The following is an 8816-nucleotide window of genomic DNA, read 5'->3' as shown; positions in this document are numbered from 1 at the left end:
ATGTGCATGTGTCACTTTAACAAAAGATGCTAAAATTAGCAACATTTTGAAGGTTGAAGCTTGAGGAGACTCCATCCTTGTCATAACTAGCCTGTGAACTTTGTTCTCAAACGTCCGGACCTGTGTCAATGTCTGGGTATATACCTGGACACATACCAAACCCTCAGCTAACCCTCTGGTTAGCTCCTGAAAGATTCAGGGGTCCAGACCACCTGACACTGTTGGGTAGTAGGGCACGAGCGACAGGCGCGAAGGCCCAGCTCTGTCAGCATTAAGTAAGGAGGAATCACCCCTTGAGTTCATCATTCACGTGATCCACTGGGATGTTTCTTGGGATTGTTCCCATGTCTAGTTTTAACTGTGAAGGGGTCATTACAGCACCTACAAAGACGAAAGCCCAGCTCCCCTGCCTCCAGATGGGACAAGCCCACAGTGAAGTTTATTCTCAGAGGCTTCTCACGGGATCATCGGCCGAGGCTGGAACTTCATTGTGCTTGGCTTCTTATCCATCCCTTTTCTGCTTCTCCCATTTCCTACTAGAAGGTTTATTCTAGGAACACTTACTTATAAATCACTTGCATAATTTGTTTAATTCAAGTCTTTTAAAAAAAAAGTTACGATCACAATGGGCCCTCCAATCTCTTGATTCTCATTTCAGTTTTGTCATCTCTCTTTGGAAGATCACTTTAATCTTATTCCAGGAGCACGAATAAGTTTTTTTTTAAAAAAGAAAAACTTGCAACTCAATACTATCCGAAAAGAAATAAGTAAATGTTGGAAGAAGAGATTATAAAATAGAGTAATAAACTAAAAAGCACAAAGTAAATATTATGAGTAGAAAAAAACTAAACTAAAAGTCTAGGGAAGTCACTTGTCTTGAATTACATAAACTGTTTAAAATCACCACATAGCGACAGTGCAGGATTTAATGTTAATTACTGAAATTGCATTGCCACGGACTCCTCTCACAAAATCATGCCATTTATATTACCTTTAGTCACCATGTGATCTGGTTAAATGCCTCAGAAAGCAAACTGAAAATTTTAAAAAGGAAGGCATCCATTTGAGAAAGACATGATACTAACTGTGCGTACTTGGCCAAATGTTTTTAACTCCTTTACTCCCTTTCTTCATCTCCAAATGAGGGTTGCAATACCTCTATTTAGAGTATTTTTAAGAGTAGAGACAATAAAAGAACAGTACCCACCACAGTGCCTGGAACGCAGTAAGAACTCAACAAATGGCAGCTAGTGATCTTGAGAATTATGTTAGTATTTTGAGACGTACTTCCTTCCTCAAACAGCTGACATCGTTGGGGTAAGAAAGAAATGTGAACAAATCATAGTAAAATTCCAGAATGCAGGTTTATGCAAACTCTTGAGGTCACCTAAGGAAGCTGATATTGTTTTCAAGTGCTTAGGCCATGCTCATCAAAGTATCTCAGATATAAAGCCAAGGAATTTCTTGCTTTAAGAGACTCTCAGAAAACTTAGAAATCTAACTCTATTTTGCTTCTATCAGTGGTCTCATCTTACTAATTTTTCACATAACAACCCTTCTCCTAGATCGTATCTGCTCATCTCCTAGATAAACATCCTCAGGGTTTTGACTTCTATGATATGCTCTTTACCTATCTGCCATTAGAGAAGCCAACTGCCTAAAAATTTCTTTACTCTGTGTTTCTATGTATCTCCAGAGGGCATTCCACGTGTATTTCTGAATAATTTTTGTCAAGTGGCTTGTCATGGCTTATATCTTTCCTCTTCTTAATAAGACCCCAACTAGTTTAGTAGTCGCTTGTCTATCTGACCACACCATGTCACTTTTTTTTGTGCTGATTCCTGAAGGCCATCGCTATGTCTGCCAGCCAACGCTGTTGCTACTTCGGATTCCATGGTATTATTATCCTATATTCATCACTACTTTCTTGAAACCAAATGCATGCATTTATTCCTCCTAAACTCCATCTCTTTAATTTTGATCCCTTTTCTATCTTGTAAAGAATTTCCAGATCGTTATTCCATCATCCAATGCCTTCATCATCTTTTCAGCTTTCTAGCATCTGAAAGAATGTTTAAGTGTCTGTTATATATTCACTGAAGTCATTGGTTAACACGTTGTACAATTTCCCTTCTCTGTGTCTTCCATCTTCCTAGGCAGGTTAAATCCCATCTTCTATATTCTTGTTATACTTCAAACACAGGCTTACACTTATCAACTAGATTCTAACTTCTCCACAATGAAGAAGGTATAGAAGGGACTCAAGAGTGCTGTTAAGCAAATACGCAGGTTGTGATCCCTGGGATAAACTGAAGATGCTCTGCCAGTGTTGGTTAAATGAAGGGGGAAAGTGGGTGGTTGGACCAGATGGCCCTTAAGATGTAAGAACTGGCCAAACAAAACAAACTGTAATGCGACATTATTTTCAGTTAGGGTCATTATTAGCTATAAAATGCCTGAATTAATTTTAATCAATGCAAAATAATTTAAAATTTAGATGCAAAAAACAATGCTATCATTTAAAGATATTTGTTTTTGTTACTTTATTGAGCTTTTCCTTTCATTGATAACTTTTACTCTAAAATGAAATACATTATTTATTATTGTAAATAATTATGAGGATTACAATTAAGAAGGGGGAAAAGAGAAACTTTATTGAGCAGGTAGAAAAAAACTAACCTACAGAAGAATATAAAGAGAGTTCTAAAGCTATAAATAAATCCTAATCAAGGCCTCAGTACGAGTTTTTCTGAAGAAAGTAATTAAGCAACATATAAGAAACTGATGATAGTCTCTCCATGCAGAAGTATTTCTAGGAGTCTCAAATACTGAGTTTCAGTTCTTTCTCCACTGCCTTTTTCTGTGAAAGTCACAATCTCTCTCTGGCCCAGATTTTGCAATATATAAAATAATTTTCCACACTGACATATTGAAATCTCTTAAAAAATCTAAGGACTCTTAGGTCTACTAAAACACATTCACCAATATTTATACTATTTGCTTAAAGTTTTAAAAGCCATTATTTTTTTTTCCTTCAAGAATTTTGCTGTATTTCCCAATATTTAATGTTATTATTTTTCAGTCAAAGTTTCATTATTTACTAGAAATTAATGTTTTGGAAAGTAGTGAAAAGAATTACAACAGTGCAAATTCATTCTTAAAGAAATTCTATAGTTAATGTTGAAATGTGATGAAGGATTTCTCATATTTATATTCAGATGAAATGCAATGTCTTTTCCTATCATTAATGTAATGATTTTTCTCTTTTTGTTTTTACTTGGCTATTTATGCCATGCTGTGATTTTACCCCTGATTTTATACTACAGGAAGTACAAAGAGTCAGGTGAAACCCACGTTCACTGACAGCTAAGATTCCAGTTTTAAATTGTGTTGAGCAAGCACTCTGAGCACAGAGAGGAATTTGGAACTCGGGAGTACAAAATGTGAGGCAAAGTAAGAAATAGCATGCCCCTCCTGTGTCTGAGAGAAATAAAGTGTGAAGTGTAGAGGCCATGATGATCAAATTGTACAACACAGCCCTACTCCAAAGTAAGGACTTCTGTGGAAAATTGTAATGGGAAATGGATGTATGTCCTAAAAACAAAAGTGTTTACTTCATGAAAAAAATAGTTCACAATGCGCAAAGCCGAAGAGTGTCTGCAAAGCTATTTATATCCAATTAGTACCAAGTAAATAAGGGAAGCTTGATTTGTGACCCAGGCTAGGAGGGAAGCCCAGAGATGCCAACATTGCCCCCATCTCAACATCTCAGAGAGAAGAGTCATCGTCTAAGGCATCGGAAATTCTCCTCTCTCATCTTTAGGCATCTTTATTTGGAAGTTCATGCAGAGTTTCATCACTTTGGCTATATTTATAATTGTACCTCACAGGTTCTGTAAATCGCTGTTTCTAAAATATCTCACTTTAATCGTTTTTGTCATCGGCTCCTTCACACTCTTATTTCTCAGCAATGTAATTATGCCTTTTGTAGTGAAAAGCAGCCTTATGAGCTACCTGCAAATTGTAATGAACTGAATATTGTCTTCCCAAAAAACTTCCTCCTGTGGTTTAAGTGGAAATGCTCATAAATACATATAATTATGCAGGTGGATTATGCCATACTCAGCACTTGAAAAGAATGCCATAAAATGTAATGCAATTCTATCTTCTTTCCTCGGTTAAAAGATAACACACAGGGCGATATCAAAATCATGGCTACGTGAGAAGACACCTTTGTTTCTCCCCTTAAATTTACAAGTCAGACAACAATACCTCAACGAAGAATCTCCTGCTCAACAGACAAACAAACCTGAAAAGTCCATGCATCTGAAGGAGGCATACTGAAATGAGTAGGGGGGGGTGGAATGGGGGAAAGGATGGGGACAGTTGCTGCAGACACAGTCTGGTGCCCGCTGCAGGTCCAGCAAGCACAGCAGAGGTGGAGAAGTTGGGCTGCAGCCCTCACACTGTGGCCTGGAATGTGAGAGGGGCAAAAGCAGTCTTTCCCTGGGAAAAGGCACTCCCCTTCCCTTACTCCCCATTGCGGCAGACCCCAGTAAAGCCTTAGAGTATGCAGTGCCAAAAACTATTGCTGGGAGGTGGGGGGAGCCTCAAGACCATGACGTTGATGCTCTTGTGCCCCATACCAGCAGAGCCTGGCAAAGAAAGCTGAGAACCCCAAACAGTACAGAGGTGCCAACAGCCATTGCTGGCAGGTGAGCAAAGCTGTGAAATGTGATCTTGCCCCACCTACCCCACTCATCCTGACAGAGCCTGGGAGAGGCTGTGGAGATGCCTCCAAAGACACAGCGGGGCCAGTGACCATTAGTAAAAAGTCGGGAGCAATGAGAGCACTGAGAGCTTGCAAAATCAGTTCTCCACCACCCGCCACATTCCCCCACTACAGAGATTGCGCCCCATAACCGAAGCAAGCTGGTTACTGAGGAGCACTCACCATCCCCTGGGGGACATGACATTTTCCTTAATCAAACTGACTGCTCCACTGTGATCCCAGATGTGCAAACAGTGAAAACAAAAACTTGCACTATAACACCATCTACTAGAAAACAAAAGAAAGTACCTCGCCTATCATCTAGTTAAACTATTGAGAGCAAAATAGAATTTAAACAAGAAAAGACCTCACTTTCTCACATATGCAAGCAGAGGAATAACCTGTCAGATACCATGAACAACCAAGGTAACAAGGAAGCACAGAAAGAAAATGAAAAGACTCCAGAAGTCAAATTCAGAATTATGGGGGACTATGACTTAAATGACAGGGAAGTTAAGATTGTAGTTATGAAGAAGCTCCATGAGCTATAAGAGAACTCAGAAAGGCAGTTCAATGAGCTCAAGAACAAAATTAATAAACAAACATATTACTTTATCAAAGAGTTTGAAACTACAAAAACGAAGCAACGAATTCTAGAGCTGAAGAACTCAACAAATGAGATAAGGAATACATTAGAGAGCATTGGACACAAAGCAGCCCAGATGGAAGACAGAAATAGAAACCTAAAAATGACCCAAGAGGAAGAAAAGAAAGAACTAAGAGTTAATGAAGAAGGAAGAAGGAAGAAGGAAAATACCAAGCATTGTGTCTGATATAAAATAGGCTCTCAATAAATGTGTTTTGGTTGATTGATTGATTGATTGATCGATTGACTGATTGATTATGAGGAAGTTGGAAGGAAGGAAGGAAGGAGGGAAGGAAGAAAGAAAGGAAGGGACTCTATGAGAACCATCGGCTCCAACACAAAGAGCAACGGAAGGAAGGAAAGAAGGAAGGAAGAAAGAACTCTATGAGAACCATCAGCTCCAACACAAAGAGCAACATAAGGATAATGGATATACCAGAAGGAGAAGAGAGGGAGAGGGGAACAGAGAGCTTACGTAAAAAAAAAAAAAAAAAAACAATCAATGAGAACTTCCTAAGCCTATAAAAGAACTGGACTTTAGATCAGAGGAAACAAACAGAACACACAATTTTATTAATTCAAAAAGGTCTTCTCCAAGGCCTATTTTAATGAAACTGTAAAAATTTAATGACAAAGAAAGAATTCTCAAGTCAGCTAGGGAAAAATAACTCTAACCATCAAAGAAAATCCCATTAGATTACTATCAGATTTTTCAGCAGAAACATTACGAGCTAGGAGACAGTGGAAGGAAATGTTCAAAATACTGAAAGAGAGGAAACATCAGCCATGATCAAGTTACCCTTAGATATGAAGGAGAAAGAAAGTCTTTCCCACACGAAGAAAAGCTGACAGAATTTACCACCACAAGACCTGCATTACCAGAAACGTTGAAAGGACTTCCTTCTACCAGAAACAAAAAGACAAAAGTACCCGAAACTTTGAGTAAGAAACTGACAGACAGAAGCAGGAAACTGCAGTTCTACTTTGGCATATGATATTGAACACTTAATTATAAAATAAAGATTAAAGAGGGAGAGGGGTATTAAAAATAACTGTAACTACTAGAATTTGCTAAGGAATGCACAACATAAAGAGAGAATTTGTGAAACAAAGCCTAAAAAGAGAGAGGAAAAGGACTGAATGTGCATAGTTGAATGAAAATAAGAGGCAATCAGAAAAAAAGGACCGTTATATGGATGAGACATTTTACACAAACCTAACGGTAACCACAAAACAAATATTTGGAGCAGAGATACGAAATATAAAGAAAGAGGAAAGGGAGGGAAAAAACGCGGAAAACTGCCAAACTAAAGTAGCAGACATAATCATGAGGGAAAAGAAACAATAGAGACATAGAATAACCAGAAAATAAAAGATAAAATGGCTATTGTAAGTCCTCATACATAAATAATCACTCTAAATGTAAGTGAACTGAACTCACCGATGAAAAGGCACTAAGTACCAGGATGAATTAAAAAATAAGATTGAACTACATGTTGCCTGCAGGAGACTCATCTCACTCAGCTTTAAAAACAAACAAAGGTTCTAAGTGAAGGGGTGAAAGATGATACTCCAAGAAAACAGCATCCAGAGAAAAGTGGGTGTAGCAGTACTTAGATCAGACAAAGCAGATTTTAAGATAAAAAAGGTAATGAGAGACAAAGATTCACATTTTATAATAATAAAGGGAACAATTCATCAAGAAGACATAATACTTATCAATATATGTGCACCCAACCTGAGAGCACCAAAATATATAAAGCAATGATTAACAGACCCAAAGGGTAAAACTGACAAAAATACAAATATAGTAGGAGACCTGAATACTCCACTCCCAGATATGGACATATCATCCAAACAGAAAAATCAACAAGGAAATACTGGCCTCAAATGACATATTAGAACAAATGAACATAATCAGTATTTATAGAATTTTCTATCCCAAATGCAGAATACACAGTCTTCTCAAGGGCACATGGAACATTTTCAAAGATAGACCATGCGTTGGGACACAAAACTAGTCTAAATAAAAAGATTAAAATCATACCAATCATATTTTCTGACCACAACGATATGAAACTGGAAATTAACTATAAGAAGCTGGAAATACCACAAATATGCGGAGAATAAACAACATGTTAGTGAACGAATATTGAATCATAGAAGAAATAAGAGATCAAAAGACATAGAAACAAATAAAAATAAAAATATGACATATCAAAATTTGGGGAATGCAGCAAATGTGGCACAAAGAGAGTAGTTTATAGCATTACAGACCTACCTCGAGACATTAAAAAAACCCTCAAATAATCAATCTAACATTACAAAGACAATAGCAAAAATTAATGACACAAAGACCTGATTTTTTTGAAAGGTAAACAAAACTGACAATCCTTTGGCTAGACTCACTTAGGGAAAAGAGAAAAGACTCAAATAAAATCCAAAATGAAATAGAAGTTACAATGGACACATAGAAATACAAAAGATTATACAAGAATACTACGAAAGGCTATATGCCACCAAATTTGATAACCTAAAAGAAATGGAAAAATTCTAAGACATAAACAACTTTCCAGACTGAATGGTGAGAGGTCGGAAAACCTAAATAGACCAATTACTAGTAAGGAAATTGAAACAGTAATCAAACTTCTCCTCCTGAAAAAACAAAGTTCAAGACCAGATGGCTTCACTGGTGAGTTCTACCAAACACTCAAAGATTTAATACCAATCCACCTCAACCTCTTCCAAAAAATCGAAGAAGAAAAATGGTCTATATCCTAACTCATTTAATGAGGCCAACATTACCCTGATACCAAAACAATCAGGCAAAGACTACATACATAAAAAAGAAAATTATAGGCCAATATCTCTGATAAGCATAGATGCAAAAATTCTAAACAAAATACTAACAAACAGAATATGACAAAACATTAAATGGATCATACCTACGTCAAGTAAGGTTCATTCCAAGGATGAAAGGATGGTTCAGCATCTGCAAAATTAATGTGATACACCACATTAACAAAATAAAAGTATCATATGATTATATCAGTAGATCAGAAAGGCATCTGACAAGATACAACATCCATTTATGATAAAAGCAGACAACAGTCTTTAGAGTCACAAGTAAATGATATACTTCTCCGGGAAGCCCTGTGATCAAGGGTTTCCCCTGGCTCCCAGTGCATATACAGCATACTGGAAATCTGCTATTTTGGTTGAAATTCACCAAGGTAGTCCTAGCCCAGGAACTACAAAGCACTCCATTTACAGACCCTAATAAAGGCATTGGTCCCAGGTTCTGCCTCTCTCTCTGTCTGCACTCTGCCTTGACCGCCTGTGTGACCCCTCAAGGAATGCTGTGTACATCCTCCAGGACTTGTGAGTAATAAACTCTTT

Source organism: Pteropus alecto, unplaced genomic scaffold (assembly GCF_000325575.1).
Source record: "Pteropus alecto unplaced genomic scaffold, ASM32557v1 scaffold16, whole genome shotgun sequence".
NCBI classification, from domain to species: Eukaryota; Metazoa; Chordata; class Mammalia; order Chiroptera; family Pteropodidae; genus Pteropus; species Pteropus alecto.
Note: the sequence above shows the minus strand (reverse complement) of the source record.